A 22,901-nucleotide genomic window follows, 5' to 3' on the forward strand; every position below is an offset into this window, starting at 1 on the left:
AAATGACCTGAGCCGGGCAGAGCTGGGACCTGACCTCCTCACCCCCTTCCCCGTTCCTCCCCTTAAATCCAGGCATCTCTCCAATCTGGGGGCCCTGGGAAAGTCCCTGCCTCTCTCAGCCTCAGGGTCCCTATGAAGGGGTTCTGAGGGTCCCTCCACTCCAGTCTGACCCAGGAAGGATGAAAGATTTCCCTTCCCGGCCACATCGCCCCCGGTTTGCCAGCAAGAGACATGCGGCCCAGCTGCAGCAGGTCCCGCCGGGCAGGGTACTACTCTGCTTCTAGTAAGACCCAGCCTGGTAAAGGTGTGGGGAGGGGGGAGCGTGGGCCGAGTGGGGAAGGACAGTTGCAGGGAAAAAAGCCTGACTGCACAGAGGCACACGCTCCAAGTCACCGAACCATCGAGATGGGACCACTGTGTCCACGGTTCCCTAGACCTGCCCCCTCCCCACGGCAGTGACCGGGGTGGAGGACGAACGTGGCCAAGGCCAGAGGGTCAGAGGACAGAGGATGCCGGAGGAGGGGGGCGGGGCCCCCCGTAAGGAGGAGGCTTGACAGGCAGGGCTCAGCAGAAATACCCTTACAACAACCTGAGGCCCAGACAGATCAAAGAGGTTCAAAAATAAAAACAAAAAAAAGGGTAAAATGTACATCAGGCAGCCCCAAGGTTTCCTGTTGTTCTAACAAATCAGCAATGATTTCCAAGAAAGCAAGCCGCGCTGGGGCTCGCCCTGGGCACTAGCCGCAGAATTGCACATCTGGCCGGTGCTTCGAGAGCATGGCGGGACAGGGCACAGGATGTGGCAGGCCGCCCGAAAGCTCTGCAGAGCGAAGGCCCAGGAGCTCTCCAGGGGTCCAGCGGCCTGTCTTGCGTCTCCTCCGGTTTCCTCAGGACCCCGGAGAGCGGGAGGACCCCCCATGCTTAGGGGACCCCTGTCAGGGTACTCGGGTGGGTCGGGGTTTCCCCAGGCCTGTCCTCGATTCTCCGGGAGAATTTCCCGTCAGCGGGGTGTGGGGGCGTCCGAGAGAGGCCCAGTGGGAGCCAGGTAGTCCTGAGAGAGACTGGGCCGCAGACCAGCCCAGGAGGGAACAAGGCACCCTCACAGGTGGGCCCCCAGCCACCACCCCTCCCCACCCTTGCCGGCCTCTCTCCCTCTTGGCTGTAAAGAGTCTCACAGGGTCTCGGGCTTTTTCAAACCCCCCTGGAGCAATGGGCAGAGCCCAGAGCTGGGACTAAAGACCAGTGCCTGCAGCCGAGGACCCATCCCCTTTTACCACGGCCACCGGCCCCCTCCCTCAGCCCTGCCCTGCAGCCACACCCGGCCCCTGCCTGCTGCCCCCCCACACCCTAGGAACACACAGCTGGCCCTGGAGAAGCCGATCTCAGCGAGTCCCACACCCTTCTTCGCCCTCCATCTGTCACCAGAACTGTTCTCGGTAACACCTCGCCCCTCGCCTGCCACCCAACCGCCACCTTCCCTGCCAGTTCTTCCAGACAGGGGAGACTGGGGTTTGTTCCCACAGAAAAATCGGGCGACCTTACCTGACCCATGCAGGTTGGGGACAGTTCAGCCCTATGCAGACCTGGCATGCCGGGAGACCCCCACTTGAGCCCCACCGGGGCCCGGAGGCAGTGCTGTGGGTGAGAGTCAGTCGTGTGTGGAAGGAAGGGAGACCGAGAGCCCCAGTCACATCTGCCTGAATCCTTATTCTCCACGATCACACTGAGCAAAAGAGTAACAGTTCTCACAACACCACCTGCTGTGCCACAGGGGCACTCCATTCTCTCACACAGCGCTGCTTGTGCCGGAATGCCCCACCTTCCCACGCCTCGGGACCTCCTCCACACAGGGGGCAAGGCAGACACCTGAAAACCACGACAGCCCAGGGACAACACAAAATGAGAACCCTCTCCCCAGGGACACAGGACAAATGTCACGAGCTTCTGTCCTCCAGAGATGGTCACAACATCTCCCTACCCCACAGTCCCACCACCTCCCCATCTGGCAGTGGAATCTAATCACCCTCCATACCTCTGGGTGGGGCTTCAGACGACTTCAAACAATGGAGGACAGTGGATAGGGGACACCATGTGGCTTTCATGCTAGGTCATTAAAAAGAACACAGAAACGTTTTCTTTCTAAGTGACTATGGCCACAAAGACATTTTGCGCATGCCGCGGTAGACCAAGGGTGACTCATACACTACTCTTCATTTCAGATATTCAGCTTTGTGAGGCCAGGACACAAGGTGCCCTATTCTGAGGACTAGGAATGGCCCAGCCACACACCAGGGAACACTCCTACCTCAGCCCCTTGCAACATGCTGTGCCCTCTGCTTGGAGTACTCGTCTTGCAGATGTTCCACTTGGCTCGCTCTTTGTCCCTCTGTGTCAGTATTTTATGTTTATATTCTCCACAAGAACTTCTGGCAAACTCTACCTCTGACATATCCTGCTTTATTTATCACCAACTGATACACAAAATATGGGACTTATTCTTCATCGTGCTTATTCCTCTGTCTCTTCCCCTCCAGCCCCATAGACTGTAAACTCATGAGGTTGCAAAGAGTGCCTGACCCCATACATACGTGCTGGATGCACACGCGGATACAGAATGAGGTAAGGCCATGGCACGGAGGTTTTAGAAAGAAGATAAAAGAAGAGAGAAACCCAGGGATCACACACGTGTAGCTGAACTGAGCTACGGCATGGGGCGGTTCTCACGTGAATCATCAACCTGACCCCACAGCAAGGCCTGGGACGCAGCATCATCACCCCGACGGTACCATGGAAGTTCACTCACTCGGTTAAAACCAGGCTGTCTGGTAAACCCCTTGCTCTCCTCTTGATCTCTCTGTCTCTGGAAGTTGAGAACGTGGTGAGAAAAACTGTTCCGTCTGTGCTGTGATTCTGACCAAGAATAATGAAAGGTTAGTGAAACAGGAGGGAGCGGAAGACAGGGAGACAGTGGAGCATGTCACCCCTCAAGTTTGGACTAATGCATCACAGAAGAAAATGCTAGACATAGTCAGACACTGATCTGGACTTAAGAAAGAGGAATCAGAGAGGATGGCTTTACAGGGAAAAAAAAAAACAACTAGGAAAATGAATTCTGATAGACACAGTCCCAGGGTCCATGAGAACGTTAGAGGGGCCAGATAGACTTTCCGGGGGTATACACAAAAGATGAAGGGATGGTCCCAAGTTAGAACGACCACAAAGAGCGGGAGTGAGGCAGGCACGAAGGAAGGCTTAGAGAGAAACGCTGAAGACATCAGTAAGGGCCCTGGAGTTATTTCAGAGCCTCAGCTTGGAGAGGTGAGGCTAACTGCTCAGGACAAGGACAGATGCCCAGGGCGGGACAGGGGGGGGGTGTCAGACCCCTCCACAAGCTACTCCCCTCCACCTCTTTTCCTCAGGAGGACGTTTCTCCTGGGAAGCATGGATCAGAGATGGTTTCTGTTAGTCAGATCTACGTGATAGGGTTCTATTTATTGGATGAATTTTACTTGGATGGAGGAAGTGGTGTCCAGAAATACTCAAGGAGTTCATGGCCAGACGGGTAGATCTCGCAGCACAAAGTGTAGGCGTTGCAACAAATACAAAAAAAAAAGAGAGAGAGACAGAGAACTTGATAGAAAAAGAAATGGGTGAAAGACTTGAATGGGCCCTTTACAGAAGAGGATATCGAAACGGCCAATCAACACGAGAAGGCACTCGATTTCATCAGTCATAAGAGAAAGACCAATTCGAATCATGACACCATGCCACTGGGCAGCCACCAGCATGGCTCAAATGAAAATCGGGGGAAACCCTGTTTATGAGGCAGTACAGCACCTTGAAGCCCCAGGGCTGCAGGTGAGAGTGTAAACTGGCATTGTCACCTCCCAAATGAAAGACTGGTCAGCAGTCCCCACTAAGGCAGAGCTGAGCATGCCCTGCGACACGGCTGTCCCGTTCCGGGGAATGTCCTCAAAGGGCCATGCGCCGGAAACTTCACAGCAGCATCATTCCAAATCACCTTCAAACCAGGCCCCACCCAATGGGGGCGCTGTCCCCGTGGAGGCTGATAGGGGCCCGTGCGATAGGAACATGGAGGAGGGAGAAGGTCGGTGAGTAAAGCTTCTCCAAGAGGGCAGCTCCCGAGGGAGCTCTTTAGGAGGGAGACGCTGCCCCGGGGTCCAGGCGTGGTGGCGGGAAAATGGACAGGCGAGAGGTGTGAGCCAGCGTGGCTCCTTAGGGAACGGCTGGGCGCTCAGCCCCACTGCAGGACAAAGCAGGACACGGGCAGCGCCGGGGGTCAGACTGCGCACGGCTTTACCCACCAAGCGGGGTGCTTAAGGGTTTCCTCAAGGGCCATGTGGGGCCACTGCCCAATTCCCAGCTGGCACATCTGCTTCCCAGGTGGAAAGGCCCCATCCACCTGGGACTGAGATGACCCCAGCAGCTGGAAGAGAAGGGTCCGGCACAGAGGGTTCGGAAGTCAGGCAGGGAGCTGATGAAAACGAGTTGAGTATTGCAGATGAGGGTGAATACACCCCAGAGTCATAAAGAAACCTGAGGTTGTGAAAGGGAACTGCTTCTGATAATTTCCAAAAAAAATCAGAGAAAACGAAAGACGTACAAGAGAGACAGAGAAGACCCTAGAAAAGGCTGTCCTGGCTCCGGAGAACAGGAAGAAGATGAAATCGTGGAGACTGTGGTCTCTGAGGCCGCCAGCCCCCTCACAGTGTTCTCTACACAGAATTAAGGGGCAGTTCATGAGCACTCAGCAAAGGATCTACGGATCACCAGGCGCAAGGATGGACCTACCAGCAAAACAGCTAAGACAAGAAAACGCCACAGAAAAGAGTCCATCTGGATTTTGGCAAGTCCCACTATAGTCTCATGACAATGGAGACAAATGTGAGCTGAATGGCAACACGGATAGATGGACCCACCGCTGACTTAATGCCCTCACCCAGCGGGTGTGGAGAATCTTTATCTACAGGGATATCTCTCCTAAAATGCCAGACGAGCCGTGCTTGTGGATTTTTAGAACGTGCCCTTTTAAAACTGGGGGCAAAATAGAAATAACAAAATGTATCGCTTGAACCACCCTTAAGGCACAGTTCCGTGGCATTTAGTATATTCACACTATTGCGCAACCATCACAGAACTTCATCTTCCCAAACGGAAACTCTGTGCCGATTATATACTAATTCCCCATTCTGCCTCCGCCCAGCCCATTGTAACCATCATTCTACTTTCTGTCTCTGAGTTTGACTCATAGGTACCTCGTGTAAGCGGAATCATACAGTATTCATCCTTTTGGCTAAATGATATTATTTCATTGCACGTATATACCATACTTTGCCCGTTTGTCTGTAGATGGGCATTTGGGTTCATTCCATGTTTTGGTACAGCGTGCCATTTTTTTTTTTTTTTTGATGAATGGTTTTCAATAGGGCTTAGAAGGCATGCTTACTTTATGACAGAAGGGATAAAAAACATATATCTGACCGTAAAGATTTCAGAAAGATCTCAAACCAGCAGAGTTCAGATGGGGATATGACTCATAATTGTCCTTTTATGCCCATTCTTCTCTCTTCTATAGTAATAACATTTTTTGGAAATTTTAGATTACATTTCCCAGGTTCTCTTGTAACTAAATGTGGCCATATGACTACATTCTGGCCAAAGGACTCTAAGTAAGCATTGGTGATGGCCAATTTCCACATGCTTGTAAATGGAAGAGGCATGCCTTCTTCCTCCTTTCTCCTCCTCCTGCTAGCCGGAACGCGGATACAATTGTAATTGCTAGAGCAGCCGTCATGGGCCACGAGAGGAAAGCCACACATCGAAGGAGGAAGGGGCCACCACATAGAAGGAGCGGAGGTTGCTAGCCCGTGTGAACGACATGTAAAGTCTGGATGCTCATTCTAATCCTACCACATGAGAGAGAAACCAACCTCCAGCTCACTGAAGGCACTATTCTTTTATACTAACTAATATTTCAGTCAACACTGAGTCTAAGAAGCAAAATGATGTGTTTGTTTGCCTGTTGCTATGTCATTTAGACATAGCTGGTGGGATTTTCCCCGCCTGTGTAGAGTACGTCCTATGGTCTGACCTGAAATAAAGACCACATGGTGGACCCAAAATTCCCTTGTTAGGGCACACCTCATAAAAGCTGAGGTCATCCTCCAGAGTAGCCACCTCTGTGTGTCCGACTCTGGGGCAGCAACAAGCAGAGATGAAGTTATTTGAAGGTCAGACGTTCTTTGGAACCAACTGGGTTGGCCAGCTGGCGCTGAAGCAATTCAAATCAAGAGAGCAACGTTTTGGTAAATGAATCTGAGATCACCTCTTACTGGTCAGTATAAAAAGGGGCCATGGAAATGAAGCAGGGGGGTTACAAAACTTCCTCCTTGAACAAGAGAAAACAGCTTAGTGAAAAATAATGTTCCCACAAGGCAAAACTAGGGACACAGTAATAAGATCAGGGGTCGCCAGGGGTCGGGGGGGGAAGGGAGAGATGACTAGGCAGAGCCCAGAGGGATTTTAGGGTAGTGAAAATACAGTCTTCGCACGAGCCCCTAAACAGCTCCCAGGGAGTCTAAGCTCCCTGGCCTCACTCGTTCAGAGATGCATTTCCTGGTGCCACCTGCACAAGGCCAGTCCTTCCTCAGCCCCGCCCCCCAGGCCAGCCTCTATCTCTTTCTTTATTATCAGTTTCTTTTCAAGTTATTTTTTCCTTCCTTTGCATTTGATAGCAAACCTCCCCACACAAACCAATGTTATTGCACCGCGACCCACAGGCTGATGTGTTGATGACACAGGGGTCCTTTGCACTCTGCCCTGCAGCTGGGCACCTTCGGGTTCCACATCCTTTCTCTAACGGGCTCAGAGGAAGACTTCACCACAGAAAACAGCCTCGGGTCGTTCGGAGTCAAGGGGTGTGGGTGAGCCCCAGCGTTGGGTCACCCACGCTTGGGACACCCACTCACCAGAAAGGGACTATAAAGTATTGATATTTCTGTCTCCAGGGCTGAGAGAGTCTGAGGCACTTTTCCAGACATTTCCAGCTGTGTGTGTTGGGGCCAGAGACACAAGGGGTCTTGGACACAAGCTTGTGTTCTTGGGGATGTCACGGTGGGGTTCTGGGCTGGTGGGGGGGTACCCCACGGTGGCCCTTGGAGGAGCAGGGAAGCTGGTCTCAGCTTCCTCAGCTCTCAGGCAGCTCACTGCTCTGGTGGGCTTTCTTCTCAGGAGGGCGTGGAGAGGGCACTGCTCTCCGTGTTGGTGAACTCTGCATCAGAACGGAGGGTTCTGTCTCCTGAGGAGACCTTTCCACCCTTCCCCCTCCCTCCCCCCTTCCCCTTCTTTTCCCCTCCTCCCTCCGAAAGCCTTCCTTCCTCTCCAAAGCATAATTCCCCTCAGAAAAGAACACTGGCTTACAGCCCCTCACTTGGGAACAATAGAAGAGAGTGTCTCATGCTCTCAACAGTTCTGCCTTAGACTAGTAGGCCACCTCGGTGAAACAGCTTGCAAGTGCTAAAGGGTAATATGCAAGTTAATAACAAGTGTTAGCAATACTTTATTTTCTCCCAATTTAGAAACCTGAGTTCGACACCTTCCTTGACCTCCCCCAGGGTCAGCATGGCCAGGCAGCCCCCGGGGATGTCTGAGGAGTCCCCAGGGAGCCGGCCAGCATCTCTCTCGGCCCTTGCCCCTGAAGACACAGCTCCCTATTGCCCCACCGCCTGTCCTGTCTGGCAGGGCCGGCAGGACAGGAAGCCCTTCTGCCTTGTAAACACGGTGTTGCAAACAGATACTTCCCCGGGCTCCTGTAAAGTAGAGGTCACTGGCCTGGGGGTGGCGTGTCTGGGGACAGTTTCCCAGGCCTCTTAGAGAGGTGAGATTTAAGGTGAGACTTAGAGAGCCGTTCACCTTAAATCTGCCTGATTCCCAAGAAGTGGAGGCTCAGCGTCTGCAGCTTTCCAGGGCAGGACATCGGACTTGCCCATCTAGAGGGCAAAGACACATGGGTTTGCACCTTTAGATGCCCATTAAGGCCGGTGAGGGGCCCGCAGGGTGCAGTCCCTGAGGGGGAGGGTGACTGAACCGCACAATGACATCAGGTGGGGGACAGCTCAGCCACAGTCCTTCACTCGGCAACCACTGACCGGGCACCACCCAACACGGGCTCTTCCAGGCGCTGGGGAGCCCGTGCCGAACAAGGCAGTAGGGAAGCTCGCCCCATCAGCAGAGGGGTGGGAGAGGCAAGAACACACACTGGGTCTTGGGGGGAACCGAGGCAGGCAGTCCAGCTGGGGGACAAGATGAGAATTCATGGAGAAGACTGCAAGGGCGGGACGCATCTTTGAAACGTGAACAGAAGACGGAGGGCTCAGGACTTTCCCTGCGAGGCACGGTAGCACCCAGGCCTCCAAACAGGACGGAAGTGTTTTCATAAGAAAAATCTCCTGGTGAAGCAAGACAGAGACTGTGGCTCGGAGGCACCACGAGCAGGCGGAGGGCGACGGTGACGCAAGCCGGGTCAGATGGCAGAGAGGACGATGGGGAAGTGAGAGGAGCCAGAGCCCCAGGGAAAGGAAGCGCCGTCAGAGCTCGCGGAAGGAGACCAGACTCCACGGCGGGCACACGCGCAACTGAGGGCTGATGTGCCCTGGAGCCCAACACCTGCGACGGACAGGCCGTCACGGGCAACGTCACTCCAGCGAACTTAAGTCATAAAAACACTGGCTCGGTCGTGGAGAACGGAAAGATGGAGGGGAGACTCGAGGTGACTCTGAGCTTTCAAGACTGGGCGTCTGATTTCACTCAGGACCAAACGGGAAGTCCGCAGAGGAAGCCCACTCCGTGGATGAGGAGGGGGCAATGGACATGTGTCGAAGATGAAGCAGCGAAGGCAACCGGCCTGGACTTGGAGGAGGAGAGAGTCTGGGTGAGGAGGACAAGCACACCGGGCACAGCAAGAACCGGAGTCCGCAAGGAGCAGTAGGAGGGGTACGGCTCCAGGCCGACGTGTTGGACATCCAGTGCTACAGAAACCTCAAAGAGAGATAGACGCAGGTTGGGAGGAGGCCATAGGGATGTGCCCGTCACCAAGTCACCAATGACCTTGGAGGAAGCCATCCACTGGAGAAGCATGCCACTATGGTCTGAAAAAGGACTTGTAGTCTCTGGGAGTCCTGCCCCAAGATGGGCACCGTGAGGAGAGGAGCAGGTCCCCTCTCTGCTCAGCGCAGCAGAAGCTGAGCACAGGATGGCAGAACAATGGAGTCTATCTGACCCAGGAGGGAACAGGCTCGAGGGGATGAGGAGGGAAGGAGGGATACCCTGGATCAGACAGCACCTCTCCCGTTCCAGTCCTGTAGCCTGAACATTACACCACAGCTGTTTTCTCTTCGTGACAAGAGCAGGCCAAGAGCAGGCCAAGGACAGCTCTCTGAGCTTTTAGTTTTCTCAGAATGAAACTCCCGAGACCTTAGTATAGAAGTGAATACAGAATGTAAAGGCCTATGAAACATTGGCTCGAAAACCCCATGAACAAGAGGCCATTCATTCCCAGCTCAACCTGCAGGTTGGGTTTTGAGAACTTACCTCGGTCAGCCACTGAGGGAGGGGATTCTCAAGGGGAGCTTAACCAGTTTATTTTACCAGGTGTTGGAGGAGCCAAGAACAAGAGACCCCAAGCATAGCCCATAATTCAGCACAGGATGTGGGCGAGGGTCACTGTGTCAGTGATGGCTCCAGGGTCTTTGATCGTGGATAGCTATGATTTTCTAACCCTCAAAGTACTCCTGCCTGGGTGAGAGGGGGTACGGGCTGTGAAGAAAGGCTGCGGGAATTGTGAGGGAACTTCCCAGTTTTGGGATTTGTTTATTCAAGGTCAGTGTACTTCTTAAATTCAAATTATGTTCTCAGAACAACCAATTTTCATACAACCAGTCAGACACAGCCAGTATGATTTGGAGAACTAGAGATGCTTAGAAATGGAATGATCTTGGTCTTCATTCTCATTTCTACGTCTGACATGTATTCTCCTGAATACCTCCCCGACATGGAACTCATTACCACAAGGCCACTGTTGTTCTATTCTGGATTTCCCCTAGATCTCCCGCGCAGGAAGATGAAGTCTATTTCCTCACAATTTCCCTTCACTGGTCCCTTTTCCTTCCGGAGAGAGACCCGCCACAGAGCAGGTCTTCACCTTTTCCAAAGGATGCTGTCCTTCAAACATCCTAAGAGAGATATTGCTTCTTGTGTCCTCTTCTTGGAGGAAAACATCTCCACTGCTTTAACGAGCTGGTATATGGCACCCGGATCTCGGGGACCTTTCTCTGGGTAGAAGGTGGTTTATCAGCACCCCCACTGAATGCAGCCCCTGGGGTTGAATTGCACTCCAGATGGCTCTAGCAGCTCCCTGTGGAAATGCACCGAGAGTCCAAGATGGCTCTCAGGAGCCAGTGTGGGAGCCCTGAGGCGACGGGTGCGTACCTGGGAGAACCCGGGAAGAGAGGAAGCCCCGGGAGGAGGAAAAGATAGGCCATACTGATAGACGTGAAAACTCTACACAGCAAATCAAACCTAACTGTGTTAAAAAAAAAATAAGAGCCCTGGCCGGTTGGCTCAGCGGTAGAGCGTCGGCCTAGCATGCGGAGGACCCGGGTTGATTCCCGGCCAGGGCACACAGGAGAAGCGCCCATTTGCTTCTCCACCCCTCCGCCGCGCTTTCCTCTCTGTCTCTCTCTTCCCCTCCCGCAGCCAAGGCTCCATTGGAGCAAAGATGGCCCGGGCGCTGGGGATGGCTCTGTGGCCTCTGCCTCAGGCGCTAGAGTGGCTCTGGTCGCAACATGGCGACGCCCAGGATGGGCAGAGCATCGCCCCCTGGTGGGCAGAGCGTCGCCCCTGGTGGGCGTGCCGGGTGGATCCCAGTCGGGCGCATGTGGGAGTCTGTCTGACTGTCTCTCCCTGTTTCCAGCTTCAGAAAAATGAAAAAAAAAAAAAAAAAAATAAGACACCTTGACCAAATGGAGTTTGTAAGTACAAGGAGTGCTCAGTATAGGGAGGCTGACAGAACGCATCCCAGAAACCTATCTCAACGTGGAAGAATACAAGCATTTCCTAGTAGATGCTTACAGAAGTATTTGGCAAATTTAACTTCCATTCCTGCTTTTGAAAATTCTTAGAAACAAGGAATCGAAGCAAACACGCTTCACACATGGCACCTGACTTCAAAGCACACTAAAGACCTGTGACCTCATCAGAGAAACAAAGCCCGAGCCTTTGCGAGACCCTGGGAACCCAGCGGGGGAGATAGGCCGGATACTTGAGGCAAAGAAACAGCAGGGACTGCCTCGGGGCCACCCGGGCCGCTTCTGTTGATGTGAATAGCCACCAGCACACATTTTCTCCGACCCTCCCTCCTAGCCTTAAATCTAGTTCTCTCACTGGGGGCGGGGGGGGGGGGGGGGGGACAGAGGGTGTCTTGTAAGGACACCACCTGCACAAGTAATGCTCTTTAATCACCTTGGAAATGGGTTGAATTCAAGACTTGCTGAGTTACCCAGAAAGCATCCACATGGCGGGTCTCCGTGGGTGGTCAGGGAGCTGCCTGGAGATCTCGCCTGGGAGGGACCAGTGGCCTCCTCAGCAGCTTCCGGTTTCCATGCCAACCCCCATCACCCCTGGCTTGCCTCTGACAACAGCTGGGGCCTATTCAAAGAAATCGGCCTAGAGAAAGTCCTGTTTTCTAGAGCAGGGGTTACTAAACTGGGGTAGGTGGTGGACAGCGAGGTCTCAGAAGATCCTGAAGTCTTACCCGAAACTTTGAGAGAGAGAGAGCAATCATGTAAGCGTGCGCACCCACACATATATATGCCTTTGGGGTGGGGGAGCAGATGAGCTATCATTTTTGTCCGTTTTTCAAAGAAGCCCTTTATCTGGAGAACCTCTGAACCCCCCTCTAGGAGCTGTGGGTGCCGATGGGACCTCCCAAACCCAGAGAGTGCAGAGAGGAGGCAGGCCGCCCCAGCCAGGCTGCGTGGAAATGCCTGTGTGAACATTCGCCTGACAAGAGTCAAAACCACCAAGCCATTCAGGGACAAAAACACTCAGACCCCAAATCCAGAGCGACATCTGCACAGCCGTCCTGGTCTGGGGCAACCACGGGGGATCAAGAAGAAGGAGGTGGGGGCTGACCACGTGACTTCACAGGTGGTACAGAAAACCCTGCAAGAAGGGCAGCACCCCAGAGGGTCGCGAGGAGGCGCCCACACACGGTGCGGTGGTCTCCAGTGGACAGGGCACCCGTGACTGCAGGGGGCCGGCATGGCGGCCCAGCGGGCAAGGACCCCCGCAGCCGCCGCACAGTAGCGCTGAGATGTGCTCTCTGGTGATGAGAGGTGTGAAGGAAAGGGGGACACCCTGTCCTGGCAGGTATGGCCTTACTGTGGTTAAGCTGTACCTGGGAGTCTGGGTAGTCAGAGGAGGCAGAGGCACAGAACAGGCCCCCCGTCCGTGCCAGACATCGGGTGACACACTCACCGGCAGTTATCTCAGTGAATTCCCACAGGACAGGAAGGTCTGCGCACAACCCCCCCCCCCCTAACCGAGAGCTGTTGAAAGGAATACCTCAGAGGATGCACCCCAAAAACACTCAGCACGTCTCTGCTAAATGTTTTTTTTATTAGCTATTACTAATCAGTATTAGTATTTTCTTGATTTTGTATCTCAAGCCTCAACCCAAGTATGATTTCCTTAGGAAAGACTTTCCTTAACCCCTAAACTACATCGGCTCCCTTTACATAATCTCACAAAACGCCGCACTTCCCGTGATTGCAATTAAGTGATATATGTGTCTAGTGTCTTGTCTACTAGACTGTAATGTCCATGAGGGTAGGCAGTGTCATTTCCATGATACACGGACTTAGCCACGGTTGCATGGCTAGGAGTGAAGGACTCAGGCAGAAGCGAGAATCCCTAGGTCCATGGGCAGAAGTCTGAAGGCCACCGTCAGCCCCCAGGCAAAGCCAAGCCCTGCCCCCCACGAGGAAACCACACACACTTATTTGCCTAGATCAACAGCAGCAGCAAGAAGACTGGGAGGACATGAAAATGAAAAGCACACCACTCCCTCCTGGCCCTACCCTGCTGCCCTCACAGTGCCCTGCATCCAGGCAGCTTCCACCTTAGTGTGCATGGACCTCTTTCCTATGCGACCATAGGAAGTGTCATGACCGCAGCTTACCAGCCACACTGAGCATCAGCTGGCTCTGGTGAGCAAGCCACCAAGTCATTGGTCAGACCCTGCAGGGCAGGGCAGTCAGTGCTCTGGTAGGAGAACATGGTGAGGACATAACAGGTATGGTGAGGACAGGAGTGGGCGTGCAGTGCTGTGGAATGAGGAGGGGTCGGGGGAGGCTTCAACGATGATGACGTTTGAGCTGGGTATCCAAGGACGGATTTGTGGTTCACCAGGCAGGTAGAGAATTCTCACATATGTGCCTTGACTGCGGGGGGCTTCATAGCAAAGGGCAATGGGGGGAGAAGAAATAGCACATGCAAAGGCACTGAGGTTTGCCTGAGCTTCAGAAGGGGAAGCAGGCTGGGTGGCAGAAGGTCTTGCGAGTCATGCTAGCGGGTACCAGCCTTCTCCAGAGGACGGTGATAGCTCTGCTGGGTTTGCAGTTGAAAAGCTACTGGCTCTAGTTTATTGTCCTGCATCACCATGGCAGCAGGAGAGGGGCTGGAGTGGGAGTGGGGGAGGCTGGAGGCTGGAGGCAGGAGTCCTACCCTGAGGCCAAATTTTAAAGCCTAAAGCCTAGAACCCAAATTGGTAACACCTAGGCTCAAGGAGGACCCAATGTCAGCTTTGTGCCACTGAAGTCACTCATTTCTTCCTATTCATTGCCCTCACCTTCCTATTGGGTACACCCTGCTATAGCTATATCTCACTTATCCAGAAGCCAGGTAACTGATCATCTCGACTCTCCAGAGCCCAGCTGCTAGCCTGCAAGCAGACAGGGAAGGCCTGCGGACCACCACATTTATGCCCCAAAAGTCATGCCCTACAGAGCGTGTGCTTCACACCCAAAGGCACAGGCAGGCTGCTACTCCAGCCGAATCATCTCTGGTCAAGAGCAGACGCCAGCCAGAGTCAGCCCAGTGCTACCGCTTTCCAGCCATGAGGCCTTGGCCCTCAGTTTAGTCACATGTAAAATGGGGCCACCAGTTGTGGCTACTACCGAGTGTGGCTGTGAGATTTAAGAATATGAAATACGAGGGAAAGGGCAAAAAGAAAGGTGAAAAGAAAAAGGCAGAAAATATGTCCTGAGCAAACCCAAGGTATAAAACAGAATGGCAGGTGGAACCATGCGATGTTTTCAAGAATGTATTAAGTCAGTCGCAGTATGCGACGTTTACAAAGGCAAGCAACACATTTCACAAAGATTTCCTTTAAAATTAGACATATTAAAATGTTTCGGTGTTTAGAAGGTAGAGCTACTGGAAAAATCAATGTATGCAAATTTACTTTGGGAATGACAATTCTGCGAGTATCTGAATACATCTAAAGTGCCCCTCAAGCCTGACCTGTGGTGGCGCAGTGGATCAAGCGTCGACCTGGAATGCTGAGGTCGCCGGTTCAAAACCCTGGGCTTGCCTGGTCAAGGCACATATGGGAGTTGATGCTTCCAGCTCCTCCCCCTTCTCTCTCTCTCTCTCTTCTCTAACATAAAAAATAAATAAATAAAAAAATTAAAAAAAAAATAAATAAAGTGCCCCTCAAGCTCGACCAGGTGGTGCTGCAACAGATGGAGCATAGGCCTGGGATGCTGAGGACCCAGGTTTAAAACCCCGAGGTCACCGGCTTGAGTGTGGGGTTACTGACTTGAGCATGGGGTCACTGGCTTGCTGTCTTGAGAGTGGGATCATAAACATGACCCCATGGTTGCTGGCTTGAAGTCCAAGGTCACTGGTTTGAGCCCAGGGTCACTGACTTGATTGAGCAAGGGGGTCAATGGCTTGGCTAGAGGCCCCCCCCGCCCCCGGTCGAGGCACATATGAGAAAGCAATCAATGAACAACTAGAGTGCCACAACTATGAGTTAATGCTTCTCCTTTCTCTCCCTTCCTGTCTGTCTGTTCTTGTCTGTCTGTCTCACTCTGAAATAAATAAATAAATAAATAAATAAAGTGTCCCTCAAAATCTTTAAAGCATCCATCACATCTAACAGAATCTAAGAGGCCATCAATTGTAAGATGCAGCATTATTTTGTGTGCCACTAAGAAGCATTGCTACCTGTTACAGTGGTGAGATGCCCTAGACAATACATGCATCTTGATCTCAGAGATGTTAAGATATGAATGTCCATCTTCAAGTCAGTGGAAATCTGAACATGCAATATGTTTGCTGGGATAGTGCTTCTTATTCCCCTTGGGCAGAAGAAAGGTGCATTTTTCCTTCATCCACCCCTACTATCTCCATCTGTGCCAGGGGCTTAGATCACTGTACCTTGCCCCTCCAGAAGCTTCCTCTCTCAAAAAGGTGATCCAGGCTTCGAGTCACCCACAGCTCAGCCAGACAAAGTCTTCAGGTTCCCAGGGGTCCCCCAGAGCTACCAGCTCAGCCCGTAGGGGCGAGCCCCTGTGAACCAAGGCCAAATTGCACAGCTTTGGTGCTCCACAGAACCCCTGCTGGGGCCTCCAGCTCTGAGCGACCCAAGCTCTCCTTCTCGCCCGCTTCTCGGCCAGCGAGCCCCATGATCAGTGACTAACCCCGCGGTGTGGAGAGTGGTTCCCACAGCCAGCCTGCTCAGCCGCACTGTGGAACCCCCTCATCATTGCCCCTCTAGTAACCCCAAACCCACTTTTGCCCAGTGCCACCTGTTTCTTGTAAGAAACAAAAGGGTGCATGAGAGGAAGGGAGCAGGCAGGGGAGGCAGAGGTGGCGGCTTCCACTGCAGCCTGGGAGAGAAGATATTGATCACCCCCCACCTAAGCTAGAGATAAGGGGGAAGGATTTCTTAAAACCCAGTGAGGCCCAGCACACAAAGACCGGGTGCCTTCCTTCCCTACAGACCGGGCCAGTTAAGCTTCAAAAAGCAAGGGGGGCTCTCGTAAAGCGGGAAGAGGGAGCTTGACCATCCCACACCATGGTGGCCACACCGAGGAAGAGGTAAGCCCTGGCTGCTGCCCACACCTTTGTTCTGCAAACACCCGTGGAGCAGCTCCCATGGGTAGTCGCACTTACCACGCTTTTCTCATTTAATATTCCCACCGCCCCGTGAAGTCACGATTAGACCCATTTTACAGACAGGGAAACAGGCTGGGAGGGGGGGGGGCGGTAAAATGCTCAAGGTTACACAGCCGGGATTGGCTGGAACTCAAGGCTCCTTTCCATGTCACAGGGAGTCCCCAGGCAATGGCTCCGGGACCATCACTTCTGGAGTTGATTCCGATTTTAGAACCATGCCGGTGCCAGCCCCGCCCCTGGAGAGGTGCGCTGTGGTGCTGAGGTCCAGAGGACGTGTTTTAACACGCTCTGGGAACCGGTGCCTCTCCAGGCAGGCCTCTCCAAGGCCGGGAGGAAGGCGAGCCTGCACGGAAAGGTCCGGGGTCCGTGGGGGCAGGTGCAGGGAGACGGGAGAGATTGGGAGAAGGGCAATCCAGAGGGGCTTTGGAGGCAGACCTGGCCTACTTTTAGCCCTGCTTTTCCCTAGACCCACCCCTCCGCTCTGCACGGAGGCTTGTTAACTCACTAGATACCACATCCTGCTGCTTTCATCTCGCCTTCCTTTTTCCCTCTGAACAATCTCCTTCCTCCTACTGACCTGAACTTCTTGCTTATTTACCCCAGGACTGGGAAGGGCCAGCCCGCAGGCGCACGCGCAAACACAGGCACACACGCACACACAGAGTCACGCAAGGGACAGCCCGGGTGTAAACACATCCTCTGACAGTGCCAAGCGTGCAATTCTCCAAAGGAGCAACCACAGCCTGGGGGCCCACGATCGCTAGCAGGGGCGGGCTGGGGCAGGCACGTCAGCGACTCCCAGGTTCTGATGACAAAGGACCCATGAGACCAATGCTCATTGAGAGTTCTCAGGAGGGGTGCAGACTCCTTGACCCCACGACACTTGTGGCCACTTGGCGGCCTGCGTAGGAGGCAGGAAGCTTGGGTCACACTCGGACCGTACAGAAGCAGGTGGTCCAGCAGTGGTCACCCTCCCTAGACGAGAGAGAGTCCCCGGAACGCCCCTTCTGTCCCCAGGATTATTGGAAACGCAGTGTGCGGATCCTGTGTCCCGGCAGTGGCGGCTGTCCACGGAGCCGTAGGACAGCAGGATGTGTCACCAGCCGACCCGCTGCGGCCGCCGGTCTGTGAGCCCACTGCTTTCCGACCGTCCCCTGCCCGCGCGCGTCCTGCCGCGAGTCCCAAGCTCGCCCCGGCCCCGCCCACCCGGCCTCGGCCGCGCGGCCACACACCTGCAGTCCCCGCCGGGCGCCAAGCCCTTCTCCAGCGACGACTCCCTACGGTTCGGCGGACGGTCAGAACCACCGCACCCGGGCTGGAGTCGCGCGGCAAGTCCCAGCATCTATCCGCCCAGGCTGCGCTCCGAAGGTGGGCTGGGGCGGGGCCACGCGTGGGGCGGGGCCTGGGAGCCGCTGGTCACCCAGTCGGCCCCTCACGCCCCCTGGTGGCGGGGTAGCGCATGCGGCTCTAGTCCCCGTGTCCTCCGAGTCTGGTCGCAGCCCGCCCAGCGTCGGAGAGGCAGACCCCAGCCCTTGGGCCGTCTGCCCTCGGAAGGAGCAGGCCCTGACGGGTGGGCGGCCACGGCCGGAGGGGTGCCAGCCCCGACCGCCAGCGCCCCCAGGAGTAAGGTGCGGTGCCGCGGGCGCAGCGGAAGCGCGGTTTGGTCCCCCGCAGGAGAGGTGGGCGGAGCAGGAGCGAGGCTTGGGGTGGGGGCTTCGGGGAAGGACGAGAAAGAGGAAGCTCCGAAGCGTTGCTTCCTTCTCTCTCTGCACCCCAGCACCCCACTTCCTTTTATTACTTCTATTTTCTTTCGATGCTCTTCACATTGAAAATGCATGCACCAGTTCTGGGCACAGAGACGCCCTGACCCTCACCCTTCTGCAGAAACCTTCGTAGAAGCAACTGTCTAGACTTTCGGCACTGCTGCGTCAGCCTCCGATCTGACAGTCCCGCTGTCCTTCTGCAGTGGCTGTCACTCCATCCATTTCCCGGCCCCTGCAGGGGAAGAGAGGTCACTTCTGCAGTCAAGGCCTCGTCTTACCTCCCTCTCTCTACGCGCAGACAGCGGAGCAGATGTGGTTATAGTACCCAGAGTGATTCCAGAATCCTGGAAGCGCTGCACAAGCCCGTGCCTCAGTTTCCTCTTTTCCAAAATGGGGATGAGCAGGTCGGCTGCTGTGCAGGCAGCCCTTGCAAAGAAAGGATAGCACCTTACTTCAGAGTTAACTGAGGTCAAGGCTGAATATTTTCACTTCCACTATTGAATGACAGACTCTGTGTCACAATTTCTGGTAGTGGCGTTCGAAATCCGCCACAAGGTTGTACGTTATTGTGGGTCAAAAGCCACCCACAAGGTTGTACGTTAGTGTGAGTCAAAAGCCACAGCCCTACCTGAGGCTTTGAGAAATGGGAGCACCAATGGTTTTTCTTCTTCTGGCTCCCTAAATGTCAAGAAAAAGCAACTTCCCCAAAGGCATAGAAACAGAAAGTACCCTTGGGTGAACACAGGTCCTAGGGAGGACTGGTTCCAGCCTATATAGTAAGAGGTGGTAAGGAGCTCGAACCATCTAGTACTTCTCAGAACCATCCAGTACTTTGCCTCATTCACCAGTGAAACCCCACCACCACCACCACTACCATTTTTCAAATAAGGAACTAGAATCACGAAAGACTGTGAGAGGACATGTCTAAGGTCATATGACTTGGTGAGGGTGGGCAAGGACCCTAGTCTCCCCAACCGCTGCTTATCCATCATGAAAAGGAGAAAGGGGGAGAAAGAGCTAGCATAGAGGTGGTCAAAGTACGGGGGGGGGGCAGAACTGCTCTGGAATGAGGAATAATGTAGCAAGTGTAACACAGAGTGTACCAGACTGACACATTGGATTATGAAGTCACTTTGAAAGCTAAAGAAAATCCTAGACAGGCGGCGGCATCCGTGACTTCTTCCAGGCCCTTGGTGTTCCTAACGGCGAAGATGGAGAAAAGCTGAAGCGGAGTGGCCCCTTCGCAGTCACTGCCAGGGAGCTGAGCTCCCCAAGAAGCCCAGTTAGTCCCCTCCTGCATCCCCTCCCAGGTGGGCATTCTCTTCACCAGCAGGTGCGACCTAGGTGTTGAGCTCTCATATATCCCACCCCTTTACTCACTCACTCCACCTGTATCTCCCTGTGTCAAGAGGGCAGACCACCACCAACCAGGAGAGTGGCTCAGCACCTGACACCTACTGGCCAGAATTTAGAATTACAAACAGAGGGGGCACCTTTGACTCCTACCTCCTCAAAGCAGCTGGTAAGATTCAAGGTGCCTGTCACTCATGTGGCCCAGATTTTGTACCACTTTGTACAGCTCTGTTGTGGCTTCACTTGAAAATATGTCTATTTATCTCTCCCCTTCCTTTCAGTGCCTTAGATTTTCCAAGAGGAGTCTACCCATCTCCATCTCCTCATCTTACGTTCATTCTTCCATGCTCTGAAAATATCACCAAGGAAACCTCAAATGCCCCCTTGAATTCTCTTCCCGTGCCTCTGACCAGTATTTCTGTTCTGGCTTCATAGTCTTCATCATGTTTTAAACTTTGGTTTGCATGAGGTTTTATTCGAGACTGCTTCTCTTCTACCTGGACACCCTGATCCATTCCCCTCATACCCGCCCCTTCCAAATCGATAGCCCAGGCTTTTCTTGAGCTCTGAATATACATCTCCCTTTGATCCTGCAATTTCATTCTTAGAAATATGTCCACACGGGAACATATGAGAATGACTATACCAGCTTTCTGTCAATAGCAGAGCAGGTAAAAAACCGATTGTTTTACACGAGAGGGGCAAAAGCAGGTTTGCAGTTGTGAGTACACAAAACACAGAGTGAGTTTATCCTTGAATTATTATTTATTAGTTATCATATTATATTCCGTATGAACAGCTCTGAAACTACTTTTGCCCCACCCTGTACCTATATAATAGAATGCTACTCAGCAGTAAAAAGGATAACTCACTGATACGTGTATCAACGTGAATGAATTTCACAAACGTTATGTGAAGACACGAAAGGAAGTATACTGCATAATTTCATTTCCGTGAAGTTCCAGGACCAGCCAATTAGTCTATAGCGGTGTGTCAGAATGGTGGTTATCTTGGGGGGGGGGGGAGTGATTTAACTGGAAAGGGGACATGAGTGAACTTTCTGGGGGTGATGGGCATGTTTTCTAACTTGACCTGGGTGGTGGTTACACAGTATGTACCTATGAGAAAGTTACTGAGATGCTCACTGGAAAGTTGCATATTCCACTCTTTGTAAATTATATCTCAGGACATAAAACACATGGGAAAGAAGTCTGTGTCGCACTCGCACACCTCCATGCCTTGCTCACTCTGATCCTTCTGTATGTGTGGTGATCAGCACAGCCACTTCCATCGTTATTACTGGATAAACACAGACACCCTCAGGAAAGATGAGCAAACACGGGGGGGGTGGGGAGCAAAACACAAGAAGATTCAGAATTTCAAAAATAAGGCCCTGGCCGATTGGCTCAGCGGTGGAGCGTCGGCCTGGCGTGCGGGGGACCCGGGTTCAATTCCCGGCCAGGGCACACAGGAGAAGCACCCATTTGCTTCTCCACCCACCCCTTCTTCCTCTCTCTCTCTTCCCCTCCCGCAGCGAGGCTCCATTGGAGCAAAGATGGCCCGGGCGCTGGGGATGGCTCCTTGGCCTCTGCCCCAGGCACTAGAGTGGCTCTGGTCACGGCAGAGCGACGCCCCGGAGGGGCAGAGCATCATCCCCTGGAGGGGCAGAGCATCGTCCCCTGGAGGGCAGAGCATCGCCCCCTGGTGGGCGTGCCGGGTGGATCCCGGTCGGGCGCATGCGGGAGTCTGTCTGACTGTCTCTCCCTGTTTCCAGCTTCAGAAAAATACAAAAATAAAAATAAAATAAAATAAGGCACATGATCAGAGAAAATGAGTATCCTTTGAAACTAAATTTACATAAAAGAAGAATTTTTTTGAAAATATTTTTCATATGTGTTTTCAGCGATGCTTGGGAAGATAATGCATTTATAAATGTAGTGTATTGAATTAGTTTTTAAAAATACAAGCTAAAATTAGGAAACATTTGCCTGACCGGTGGTGGCACAGTGCATAGAGCGTCAACCTGGGATGCTGAGTCCCCAGATTCTAAACCCCGAGGTCACCGGATTGAGCAGGGGATCATCTAGCTTGAGTGCAGGCTCACCAGCTTGAGCGTTGGATTGCCGGCTTGAGTATGGGATCATAGACATGATCCTAGAAAAAAACATAGACAGTAGACTTTCCAACATCTCTAGCAGCAATATTGTTGCAGATATATCTCCTCAGGCAAGTGAAATAAAGGCAGAAGAAGCAAATCAGACTATATCAAACTAGAAAGCTTTTGCACAGCAAAAACACCATTCAAAAAATAAAAAGACAACCCACACAATGGGAGAACACATTTGTCAATACATCTGATAAGGATGTATTGGATAAGGAGTCAATAACCAAAATTTATAAAGAACTTGCAAAACTCAACACCAGGAAAGTAAACAATCCAATCAAAAATTGGGCAAAAGAACTGAATAGATACTTCTCTAAAGAGGACATACAGGCCCTGGCCGGTTGGCTCAGTGGTAGAGCGTCAGCCTGGCGTGCAGAAGTCCTGGGTTCGATTCCCGGCCAGGGCACACAGGAGAAGAGCCCATCTGCTTCTCCACCCCTCCCCCTCGCCTTCCTCTCTGTCTCTCTCTTCCCCTCCCGCAGCAAGGCTCCATTGGAGCAAAGATGGCCCGGGCGCTGGGGATGGCTCTGTTAATCCAAATTCGGAGGGACCCGAATTATGGAAGACAGGAGCAAGGTCCGTCGGTTACACATTAAAGTTTTATTGTCTAGCTTGGCCAAGCGGCAGGAACTCCGACAGAAATCTGACGGAGAGCGCGCTGGCCCTTTGTTCTACTTAGTTTTTATAGTTTTGTAAGTGGGAAGTACAGAAGCAAAAATTGCAAATTAGGAGCCCCTTACCACTATTGGTTATAGTCATATGTCCTTTAACATGATAGGACCACGTTCAATTTGCAAACCATACATCATTTTGGAGAAAACAAAATTTACAAGTCAACACAATGGTAGAAAGATATCTCTTTACATATTAAAAGGCCTTCCTATATTTTCTAGTGTTCATCGCCATCTCTCTGTCCAGAGTCAGACGTATTAACCACATGCATTTACATAAGAGAGGTAGTTTCCGTGGGGACAAATGCCCGCAAATGGCTCATAGTTATAAGAAAAGGTTTATTTTGGCTTTTCCCTTCCTGCACTTGGCTAGCCATTCACTCCTTTCCCCACAGGTGTGGTGGAATGTCAGGGAATCTATGCTTTCCTTCCCTTTTCATTTACAATACAATGGCAAGAGCCATCCTGGTTATGCTAATCATACAGTACAGAGACTATTCTCACAATTTCTCTGCACACCTTAACCCAAATTAATAAAATGTTCTCCAAGCCTCTTAAAATATTAATATTAATTCTGTAGCCTTTGGTACTTTATAACACCTGTGGGTGAAATGGCTCAGTGGCTCCTCAGCTCCTTGGCCTCTGCCCCGAGCGCTAGAGTGGCTCTGGTCGCAACAGAGCGACGCC

The 22,901-nt window shown here is 52.7% G+C and overlaps 1 protein-coding gene across 2 annotated transcripts in view; it reads right to left on the minus strand.

Moving 5' to 3' along the window:
- The window catches only part of LOC136327248 (phosphoinositide 3-kinase regulatory subunit 5), a 74,165-nt gene extending 56,303 nt beyond the window's left edge, over positions 1–17,862 (minus strand). For both annotated transcript variants that reach the window (XM_066264256.1, XM_066264255.1), the window contains exon 1: positions 17,496–17,862. The gene's annotated coding sequence lies outside the window, so the exon portion shown is untranslated. The remainder of the gene's footprint in view (positions 1–17,495) is intronic.
- Positions 17,863–22,901: the final 5,039 nt, after the last annotated feature.

This window comes from Saccopteryx bilineata, chromosome 2 (genome assembly GCF_036850765.1).
Source record: "Saccopteryx bilineata isolate mSacBil1 chromosome 2, mSacBil1_pri_phased_curated, whole genome shotgun sequence".
Classification (NCBI taxonomy): Eukaryota; Metazoa; Chordata; class Mammalia; order Chiroptera; family Emballonuridae; genus Saccopteryx; species Saccopteryx bilineata.